Raw genomic sequence first — 12,440 nt, 5'->3', positions numbered from 1 at the left:
ATCGATAACGACTAATAGCTTTCTGGTTTTCCAACCTAAATGTACACGTAATAGAAGTTGATACTGACATAACATAATACACATTATCGATTACTGCATGACACAACCTGATACTTCCCCTTTCTTTCAGTACCAAACATTTTAAAAATATTTAGTCTGTCATGTAAGCTCACCGGAAAAAATTAATAACCCTAGAAAAACATTATAAGCATCATGTTGTTGTTGTTGTTGTTGTTGTTGTCTTCAGTCCTGAGACGGGTTTGATGCAGCTCTCCATGCTACTCTATCCTGTGCAAGCTTCTTCATCTCCCAGTACCTACTGCAACCTACATCCTTCTGAATCTGTTTAGTGTTTTCATCTCTTGGTCTCCCTCAACGATTTTTACCCTCCACACTGCCCTCCAATACTAACTTGATGCCTCAGAATATGCCCCACCAACCTATCCGTTCTCCTAGTCAAGTTCTGCCACAAATTTCTCTTCTCACCAATTCTACTCAATACCTCCTCATTAGTTATGTGATCTATCCATCTAAATTGAGCATTCTTGTGTAGCACCACATTTCCAAAGGTTCTATTCTCTTCTTGTCTAAACTATTTATCATCCACGTTTCACTTCCATACATGGCTACACTCCCTACAAATACTTTCAGAAAGGACTTCCTGAGACTTACATCTATACTCGATGTTAACAAATTCCTCTTCTTCAGAAACGCTTTCCTTGCCATTGACAGTCTACATTTTATATCCTCTCTACTTCGACCATCATCAGTTATTTTGCTCCCCAAATAGGAAAACTCATATACTACTTTAAGCCTCTTATTTCCTAATCTAATTCTCGCAGCATCACCCGAATTAATTCGACTACGTTCCATTATCCTCGTTTTGCTTCTGTTGATGTTCATCTTATATCCTCCTTTCAAGACACTGTCCATTCCGTTCAGCTGCTCTTCCAGGTCCTTTGCTGTCTCTGACAGAATTACAATGTCATCGGCAAATCTCAAAGTTTTAATTTCTTCTCCGTGGATTTTAATTCCTACTCCGAATTTTTCTTTTGTTTCCTTTACTGCTTGCTCAATATACAGATTGAATGACATCGTGGATAGTCTACAACCCTGTCTCACTCCCTTCCCAACCACTGCTTCCCTTTCATGTCCCTCCACTCTTATAACTGCCATCTGCTTTCTGTACAAATTGTAAATAGCCTTTCGCTCCCTGTATTTTACCCCTGCCACCTTCAGAATTTGAAAGAGAGTATTCCAGTCAACATTGTCAAAAGCCTTCTGTAAGTCCATAAGTGCTAGAAACGTAGGTTTGCCTTTTCTTAATCTATTTTATAAGATAAGTCGTAGGGTCAGTATTGCCTCACGTGTTCCAACATTTCTACGGAATCCAAACTGATCTTCCCCGAGGTCGGCTTCTACCAGTTTTTCCCATTCGTCTGTAAAGAATTCGTGTTAGCACCATGTAATACGTGTAATTTCGCCCCCGGATACGGTTAGGAAGTGGTTCCACAAAGTTGTGCAGGTACGTCGCGTGTAGGTTAAGCCATTCGTTGAGGATGTGATAGCTCAGTTCCACCAAATTGCGGGGATTCCGATATCTGCGTTTTACCCACTGTTACATGTTCCACAGGTTTTCTATGGGGTCCAATTCAGATGATTCTGCAGGCCAGTCGAGACGTAATAGCGTGGTGGGGGGGTTCAGAAACCCAGTCACATATTCTTCCAGCCCGATGAGCTTTGCTGTCATTGCCATTATATGCTTGTGTGAGCAATGGCCTTTTTCGAGGAGACCGGCTCCAAATGTTCGTTGCATGCGCACGCCATCGCAATGCTCTCTCACCAACAGGTTGGGGTGGGCCTCCATTCACCTCCTGCCAGCGGTTACTGTCCGGTTTGAAAGCGACTTCGATTCACAAGTTTTGAAACGCGTCTCCAGCCCCTCTCAGTCAGAATCTTTTTCAGACCACAATTCTGACGTCGTTCAAAAAATGTGTGTGAATTCCTAAAGGACCAAATTGCTGAGGTATCGGTCCCTGGACTTACACACTACTTAAACTAACTTATGCTAAGAACAACACATACACACCCATGCCCGTGGGAGGACACCAACCTCCGGCGGGAGGGCCCGCGCAATCCGTGACATGGCACCTCTAACCGCGCGGCCACTCCGTGCGGCTCTGACGTCGTGTTTCGTGGCCGTGTGTGTTATACCACTGCTGGTAGACACGCTGAACAATCCCACCTGCAAAACTCCAACAAAGGTAATAACTTCAAACACCATATGGCCAAGGGTACGGCCTAGAATGACTGCCTCTTTTTGCCTCTCTGTCACGTCCTTACATTTACCCACGTTTACGTACAATGTCCGTCTGAGAAACATAAATGCCTCACTGATCGTTACTTCCCTATGCTCACGTAGAGGCAGAGAGCGCGCGGTTGACCACGTGACTCTATCGCTGCGCCCTGTGTAAAGGCGTAAAGACTCGTCTGTGCGTGCCCTTTGGGGTGATTAAATTTTTGTCCGGTGAGCCTAGTATTCACATTTGATTTCCATTTTGGAAATAACGTCCTATGTTACTAACATTTATGAAATTCTCTGTCGGTAACTGACAGAACGTGACAATTACAGTGAAAAGGAACCACTTTCCTGGTGTTCTGAAAATGACGTTTATTTGATCACAAACCTGTTTTCGAATTCGTCAAGTGAGAACTGAAGATTGCCTAGCAAGCCCAAAACCGGTTCGTGCTCAAACAAATACTATTGTCACAACATAAAGAATGTTTTTCCTTTCCGATATTACTAACATTTACTGAAACTCAGAGCGGGAGTCGGTGAGTGATAACTGCCGTGAGCTATCACACGGAATCTTATAGGGAAGCATTGCGCCAGTCCGTTTTTAAATACTTGTTATAAACAGGTTTTTTTATATAATCGAAGTAACTCTATCCAAGCAGAAGGTTAACATATATCGGTTCAGATATCTAGTTTTCCGCACATGATAATATTTTAAGTAATATCTATTACTTTAAACATTAATATGAAAACGTCAATTACTTTTATGTCGTTGCCTAGACAATATAAATCCCACATTCATATTAAACAGATAAAATGCTATCATTTTTTCTGTAGTGGTACAATGCAATTACTTTTTATTTTGGTAATATTATGGTAACATTTTCTGTTTGATATTTTTACTTCTACCATCCTTATTTCAACTTATTTCAGTTACTGTCTCACACACACGATATGCATGATTAAAAGGACAGGTACGCTATAAGGAACTCTATTTTATGTCATTAATTACTGAACTATACAGTAAATTGGTCTTCAGCCTAAATTAACAGTAAATCAAATATTAAATGACTCTTAAGTCATTGCGTCATTCCGACACGAGAACAGAGACGTCACGAGCTCCAGAGCATGAGAGCCTACTTCAGCTGCATAAGGCTGACATTATGCACGTGAAGCTTAGCACTGGTGTATCTGCCAGTGTGTGTGTGTTACAGACAAGTTACAACACAAATATCAACCATATTGGATTTTTAATTCAGTGTCAGCACTGAAGTTTGCTTTCATTTTGAAGCGATAAATGAAGAAATCTACGGCTTGATGTGATGTACCTCATTTTATTCTTTGGCCTTGTGAAACAAATCCCCAAACCTGCAGAGAACTTCACGATCTTTCAACTGAGGATGAGCATAAATAGTAAAAGATACGTTTATTGTTCAGTGAGGCTGTGGATTTGCTGATGTATTTACATGAATGTGAAAATTATTAAATAAATGTTAGGTGGATTGTAAGTACTCTAGTTGAGGCTCAGTACTCTGTTCCCGAGATCGGACGGAGTTCGAATCACCATCTGACCATCCAGGTTCAGGATTAAATTAGTTACCCTGGGTTACTTCAGACGAATACCGCGTCGGTTCTTTGAGTAGTCCACGGTCTATTTGGTTCGTCATCCTTTTCCAACGCGAACTTGTGCCCCTTCTCTAATAATCTAGACATCGAGGGGCATTAAACACTAACTTACTTCCCTACTTCCTATGTATAAAAGAAATTTTGATTACATACACTATGTGATAAAACTATCCGGACACCCTCAAAAACATACATTTTTCATATTAGATGCATTGTGTTGCCACCTGCTGCCAGATACTCCATATCAGCGGCCTCAATAGTCATTAGACATCGCGAGAGGGCAGAATGGGGCGCTCCGCGGAAATCACAGACTTCGAATGTGGTCAGGTGATTGGGTGTCACGTCATACGTCTGTACGCGAGATTTCTACACCCATAAACAGCTCTAGGTCCAGTGTTTTCGATGTAATAGTGAAGTGGAAGCATGAAGGGACACGTACAGCACTAAAGAGTACAGGCTGAACTCGTATGTTGACTGACAGAGACCTCAGACAGTTGAAGAGGGTCGTAGTGTGTAATAGGCAGACATCTATCCAGACCATCACACAGGAATTCCAAACTGCATCAGAATCCACTACAAGTACTGTGACAGTTAGGCGGGAGGTGAGGAAACTTGGATTTCATGGTCGAGCAGCTGCTCATAAGCCACACGCTTGGTGTAAGGAGCGTAAACATTGGAGTATCGAACAGTGGAAAAACTTTGCGTGGAATAACGAATCATGGTACAGTATGTGGCGATCCGATGGCAGGGTGTGGGTATGGCGAATCCCGGTGAACGTCATTTGCTAGCGTGTTTAGTGCCAACAGTAAAATTCGGAGGCGGTGGTGTTACGGTGTGGTCGTGTTTGTCATGGAGGGGCTTGCACACCTTGTTGTTTTGCGTGGCACTGTCACAGCACAGGCCTGTATTGATGTTTTAAGCACTTTCTTGCTTCCCACTATTGAAGAGCAATTTGGGGATGGCGACTGCATCTTTTAACAGGACCGAACACCTGTTCACAATGCACTGCCTGTGGCGGATTGGTTACACGACAATAGCATTCCTGTAATGGACTGATCTACACAGGGTCCTGACCTGAATCCTACAGAATACCTTTGGGATGTTTTGCAAGGCCGACTTCGTGTCAGGTCTCACCGACCGACGTCGTTACCTCTCCGTGAAGAATGGCCTGCCATTCCCAAGAAACCTTCCATCACCTGATTGCAGGTATGTCTGCGACAGTGAAAGCTGTCATCATGGCTGAGGGTGGGCCAACACCATATTGAATTCCAGCTTTACCGATGGAGGGCGCCACTAACTTGTAAGTCATTTTCAGCCAGGTGTCCGGATACTTTTGATTACATAGTGTAGGACAGGGTCTTCATCATGAACGTGTATACAAACGAGATAACACACAGCAAGAGGAATAGCACTCCAGTTACAGGGTCTTTACCGTGAATGTGCATACAAACGAAATAACACATAGTCTGAGAGGCCTATCAGTCATGTCGGCAACTACCTAGTAACAAAGCAGACGTTATGAAAAGGAATGAACACTCAAATCAAACAACTGATTGTCATTCTTGGAAAGAGTTTTGGATAGCGTCAAAACGACTAGGCGAGAGAAAGAACATGATTTTCCAACGTTTAATAATTTATCCAAAATCTGCTCCTGGTGGAGGCGATCTTTTGAAGGCCACGTAACCCCGCTTTTGCATAACTTGTTGCCCTCCGTCTGACGGCTTCAGAATTTCTTCCTGGTAGTTCTCTTCAGACCGCCATCCTGGTCCGTATTACACTCTGCTTGCCCTTCTGCAGTGAACAGTGGAGGTTGGTCGGTGAACACATTGCCCACTGAAATGGTTCTCTTCGCGAGGATGATTTACACTAAGTATTACATTTGTAAGCTAAACGTATTGAAAGTTTGATTAGAATCGACAGTGAAAGTTGGTCAGTAAATATAAGCACGAACAGTTTCGTCATTTCCCACTGAAACGGTTCTCTTCACGATGCTGTTATATCTTACATAATCTACAGTGATGGAAAAAATATCAATAGCAAATATGGTTAATGTAGAGTAATGAAATTTCGGGAATACATTCGTCTAGGTAAGATATTTAAGTGATTAACACTGCAAGAACACAGAATAATGTACGCCCGACGTAAGCCATTGCAAATGTGAAATGCTGGTACATTAATAATCGGTGTAACCCCCAGAATGTTGAATGCTGGCATGCAAACGTGCATGCATTGTGTTGTACAGGTGTCGCATGTCAGTTAATACGATGGTCAGTCAATACAGGACGGTTAACGCAGTTTGCAGATGTCGCTGGAGTTGTCGTCCGATGATATCCCATATGTGCTCGACAGGAGACAGATCTGGTGACCTAGCAGGCCAGGGCAACAAGTCTACACTCTGTGGAGCATGTGTGTTACAACGGTCGTATATGGGCGGGCCGTATCCTGTTGGGAAACACCCCCTGGAATGCTGTGCATGAATGGCAGCACAACAGGCTTTAATCACCAGACTGACGTAAAAATTAGCAGTCAGGATGCGTGGGATAACCACGCGAGTGCCCCTGCTGTCATACGAAATAGCAGCCCAGACCATAACTCCAGCAGTAGATCCAGTGTGTGTAACACAGATTGGTTGCAGGCTCTCAACTGGCCTCCTAACCAACACACAGCCGCAGCTTGCACCAAGCCAGAACCAGCTTTCATCACGAAAACCAACAGACCTCCGCCGGCCGGAGTGGCCGTGCGGTTGTAGGCGCTACAGTCTGGAACCGAGCGACCGCTACGGTCACAGGTTCGAATCCTGCCTCGGGCATGGATGTGTGTGATGTCCTTAGGTTAGTTAGGTTTAAGTAGTTCTAAGTTCTAGGGGACTGATGACCTCAGAAGTTAAGTCGCATAGTGCTCAGAGCCATTTGAACCAGCCAACAGACCTCCACCCTGCCTTCCCATGAGCGCTTGCTTGACACCACAGGAGTAGAAAATGGCGGTGGTTTGGGGTCAGTGGAATGCACGCTGCAGGGCGACCGGGTCGGAGCTGTTCTTGAAGTAACCGATTTGTAACACTTCGCTGTGTCACTGTGGTGCCAACTGCTGCAGATGCAGTACGATGCGCCAGGACCATACGCCAAACACAATGTTCCTCCCTCTCAGTAGAGTCACATGGCCATCCGGAGCCCGGTCTTCTTGCAACCGTACGTTCTCTTGACCACCGCAACCAAAATCACGTACAGTGGCTACATTCCTGCCAAATATTCCTGCATTATCACAGGACGTACATCCAGCTTCTCATAGCCCTATTAAACGACCTCGTTCAAACTCAGTGAGGTGTTGATAATGGCTTTTTTTTTTTTTTTTTTTTTTTTTTTTTTTTTTTTTTTTTTTTTTTTTGCCTCAAAGACATTCTTGATTAACATCAACCCAACACGTCCAATCTCAAAGGTAAGTCACGATCACAACTGTTACAAGGTGTATTTAAGGCGAACCTGATCCGAATCCTCATTGTGGCGCTACTAGTGCCACCCTTATATGAATGGCGCGAGATTTGAATAGACATCGTTTTTCAGATGTATAAACAAGCCTACCAACTTTGTTTATGTCGCACATTTCCTTCTTGATGTTGAGATTTTCTTTACGTCACTGTATTTGGAAGATAAACGTACTGAAAGCTTTATTAGATTTTTAGCTTACAGAGGAATTAAACAAATACATGTACGAGGGTAATCCCAAAAGTACGGTCTCATATTTTTTTATAAGTACATAGACCTGTTTATTTCTACAATGGTTTACATCAGTTTACAGCTTGAACATTTAGCTATTCTTCGACATAATCACCATTTCTGTCGATGGACTTTTGTAGACGCTGTGGCAGTTTTTTTATGCCCATGTCATACCAGCTAGCCGCCATGCTGTTCAGAAAGTTATGAACCTCTTATTTCACCTCGTCGTCAGAGCTGAATCGCTGGGACTACAATTAACGCTGACATGTACTATGAGACTCTGAAAAAACTCAAACGATCAATTCAGAACCGGAGAAGAGGAACGTTGAGCAAGGGTGTAGACATTCTCCATGACAACGCTCGCCCACACATCGCTCGGCAAACCATTGCTCTCCTGCAACAGTTTCAGTGGAACATAATCAAATGGCTCTGAGCACTATGGGACTTAACATCTGAGGTCATCAGTCCCCTAGAACTTAGAACTACTTAAACCTAACTAACCTAAGGACAGCACACACATCAATGCCCGAGGCAGGATTCGAACCTGCGACCGTAGCGTTCGTGCGGTTCCAGACTGTAGCGCCTAGAACCGCTCGGGGAACATAATCACCCACCTACCCTATAGTCCTGACTTGGCGCCCAGTGACTATCACCTGTTCCCTAGGTTAAAGAACATTTGGCCGGAAAGCCATTCAGCTCCGACGATGAGGTGAAAAAAGCGATTCATAACAATCTGAACAGCATGGCGGCGAACTGGTATGACATGGGCGTACAAAAACTGCCACAGCGTCTACAATAAAGTATCGACAGAAATGGTGATTACGTCGAAAAATAACAAAATGTTCAAGCTGTAAACTGATGTAAACCATTGTAGAAATAAACAGGTCTATGTACTTATTTAAAAAAATTGGAGACCTTATTTTTGGGATTACCCTCGTATGTTTGACATACACTGTAGTTCATCATAATTACAGTCGCATATAGCTGTAGAGAGATTTCCTCTCATCAACAATTTCAGTACCTAGTACCTAGTGTTACATAAAGACGCTCACAGAGGTGTGGAGAGACAGTGTTCCACGCCTCCTCCATCTGCAGTTGCAGTCGGTCAACGGATACAGCTGGTGGTTCATTATCACCATAGACTTCTGAGACTGATTTTATACCTGGCATATAAGGGACGTCAGCGTTGTAAGTACGATGGCAGTTTAAACTGACATCTGTGAACAACAGATGCACAATCAACCAGTCAGTTGCGAGCAAGCTGTGCTAAGTAGTGGTCGGGTGTTCGTAGCGTGTCAACGATGTTGATTCACGTGATCAAGACATTCTTCAAAGCGTTTTGAAGAAGAGAAGTTTGTGTGTTGCTTCCCGAATACAAACAAAGATGCGCTGACTCCTGACTGCTGCCGCGACTTGACTGAATTGTAAAATGCGAACAATTTTTTTTTTCTGGGAAAAAATCATCAGGGTGTCGAGACTTGGTGTTATCAATACAAACCTACCAAAAACGACAAGGTGCAAAAAATTCACATGAAAGTCAACGATTTGACAACATAACCGTCATTCAAGCCAATACGCTGCGCCAAGTAAACCACATTCCAAAGAATGTCTTTCCTGACGATTTCACATGGTTGTATAAACGTTCTGTGCGTTGTACTCAAGAAGGAAGGGGAGAGATTATGTACAAGATCTGAATCATTCGCACCAAGATCTTCACTTTCCTCTATTTTTTATTAATCCAGTTTCGAAACTTTTTGGACTGACGGGGTGTGTATCATAGCAGGCAGGTTTTGCGATATGCTGACATTTGAGCAAAGGGAGAAGTGTGTAGACAGGTATCGTCCAATTAGAAGAGCGCGTCTCCTTTATGACCGGTAGCAAAGTGGCCTGGATTTCTCTGGCGATATTCAATGTTCACACAGCAAATACTTTACTGCGTACTTAAGATTGAATATGTAGAGAACAAGAAATATTGGAACCCGACTGTAATATGTAGACGAAGATTAACAATTTTGGTAAATTTTACCTTTATTACTGACAGTGTTATGTATTTTACTTTTTGACAGCAGTGGCATAAGATGTATTTTATATTATTTGGCGCCTCAGTTTTAATATCGCCTTGTAAGTTGCTATAATGGGTAATATACCTGACGATCTTCAGCTGCGACTATTATGGTATCTATTAAAAGCTCTTTGCAGTTCAACTACAACCTTTTCTTTAGATATTTACTATCTGTCGGGTACTACCTTCTTTAAATGTAAGAAAATTCATGTGGGAGTAGAAGGGCCACAATCGGACACTAACAGCAGAAAACTAATGAGAAAACTGTCGGGTTGCAGTACATGTTGGTACAAGCCGATGGTAGGTTACTAACACGTGCGAAACCAGATGAGGTGACAGATTCCGCTGGCCAACAGTTCACAGTTCCAATAGATCTAGGAGGTATTCTCGAATGGGTTTGCAAGACGTGAAACGAGGTTCTGATACGTCTCCCATCGTCTCTCGTCGGCGAACGATACAGGAACGTACTATTCGTTCACATCTATTAGTTCCAGCACTCTTCATGTGACGTGTGCGTTCAGCAAGACAAACTGTGTCAGAATACTCCATTAAATTTCGGGTGAGCAGCCGCATGAATTCCACTTCTTCTTCTTCTTCTTCTTCTGAAATTTTCGGCTGTGTATCGTCATCTTCAGAGTTAGCCGGTCATTCGGCTCACCCTGACGATAGCTGAACGTTAGCCAGCCGAAACATCAGAAGAAGAAGGAAGGGAATTCAAGTGGCTGCTCGCCCGAAATTTAATGTAGCAGTCACTGCGCCGCGAAAACGTGAAGATGTGTCAGAATATTTTGAGAACATTGCATGCAGACGAGGGTGTTTGTGTGGTCCCAAAAGTCACGCGACTAGGATCGAGTAATACGGACATCATAGGTCACAACGGCTCTGCAGAACTTCGGATGCTTGTGGAGTCGACTCCCCGACGAGTCGCTGACGTTATCGAGCCAACTGGGGGTGCTACACGCTCCTAGTTAGATGTCTCTAATTGTTAAACGCGGTATACTGAAAGTAAGCGAAAACATTGGAATATGTGTGTCACGGGTAACAACAATAGATACCATTCAAAAAACATAACTCCACCGAAATTGCCATGAACGCATATTTTTGCTCGAAGAGCGGTAGGAAGCCAAGAAGACGGCTCAACCCTCAAGCAGCTTCTTGTAGATCACTGGCAGAGCTGTAGCTGTTCCCGTTAAAAGCAGAGCCTGCTACAAAATGCTGAGGAGCATAGAACATACCGGACCATTCAGCGCGAAAACGCTCCTGGTGACTACGGACATCAAGATTTTCAGATTATTGTCGAATTACCTAGCAGCTGTCGAACTGGAATTCTGGCGGTGCTTAGCTGTTCCATCAAAGGAAGACAAGATCTAAAAGGAGCTGTAGTTCATACATTCAGGATTTACTAATAGGGTACTGTATCCTTTTATAATTTTATGTGTTATTATGTTTGTACGACGTGTCATGAACTTAGCCTGTACGTCATGGTAAACTCGCCTTGCGAATTCGCAAATCAAATGGTTTGTGTGACTCGAATATGTGACAGTGTGATCGTCTGAGTAAACAACAGTTATTATCCATATACTGTAGATGGCCATATGATTGTAAATATCAAGGCCAAAGATATAATTATCACAAAAATCTGAAGGTACCTGAGAGTTAAAAGGGAACCGTGTTGCCAGAACCAACTACTCAGACACGAAATAATACCCATCCTGTATGTTTTAATGTCGAGAATCCGGAAACGTGAATATCGCTGCCTGTACACAAAACGACCAATTAAACCGTTTTAGGAACCTTTTTCTGTCTTTCATTTAACGTGCATACAAAATATTCAAATTTTCGTCTACTGTACAATACACAATTATACTGTTCTTTTTTTAATCAGGCATTTGTTGACTGTAAATTTATATTTGATGAGAAATCCATTTGATGTGCTTCATACAGGACTCCTAAAACCAAGATTACAGATAGAATGGTCATAATGAAACGGATTTCTGTAGTTTACAGCCAACTTGGAGCAAAATCATTACAAAGTACCTTGTTAAAAGGGACATGTTGCTACCCTTCAGCTGAAATTTACGAAATTCCGTAGTGTTCTAGAAAAAGTATTTAACATTGGATGAGTGTTGCTTTGCTCGCGAATGTGAAGAATTCGCTTCTATTAAACGTAGCTGATGAATAGTATTTACTTGTTTTAATCGTTTGATTGGAAACTCTCATATTCATATTTTAACTTAACATCTTTGCACTGAATATTACGAATTTTCCCATATTCCTTGGAATTGACATATTTCAAAACTTTCTAGTCTGCAAACATTATTTGCTTCCCAGATAGTTTCCCAAGCCCTTATGTGTCACCACATTTATTTTTTCCGCATTGCTACTGTTCCGTTTGAACAACAGATTTTCACTTAAAGATCGACTGTAGTTTCGAACCCACGCCACTAGAAACCACAGTGTGAACATCATTTCGAGTCTGGAATCTTTGTCCAGCAGAAAACGTTGCCTAGCGAGTGTCATTATTGCGGCTATCTCCTTGTTTGATTAACTGTGACCGATACAATCATCACCCTTACTGGAAACGGTCTTCCTCCTAAGTTTGCGTCTCCGATGATGAATCCTTTCATTCTAGGTATCACTTAAAAAACATTTCCGTTCGCAAATAGTGAAATTGTTTTCTTTCCCGAGATTAATTCCCGGTATCTAGATTGTTAGTCGAACTGGCTTGAGTGGGTGAAGATGT

Source organism: Schistocerca cancellata, chromosome 5 (genome assembly GCF_023864275.1).
Source record: "Schistocerca cancellata isolate TAMUIC-IGC-003103 chromosome 5, iqSchCanc2.1, whole genome shotgun sequence".
In the NCBI taxonomy this organism is placed as follows: domain Eukaryota; kingdom Metazoa; phylum Arthropoda; class Insecta; order Orthoptera; family Acrididae; genus Schistocerca; species Schistocerca cancellata.
This window is presented reverse-complemented; position numbering follows the sequence as displayed.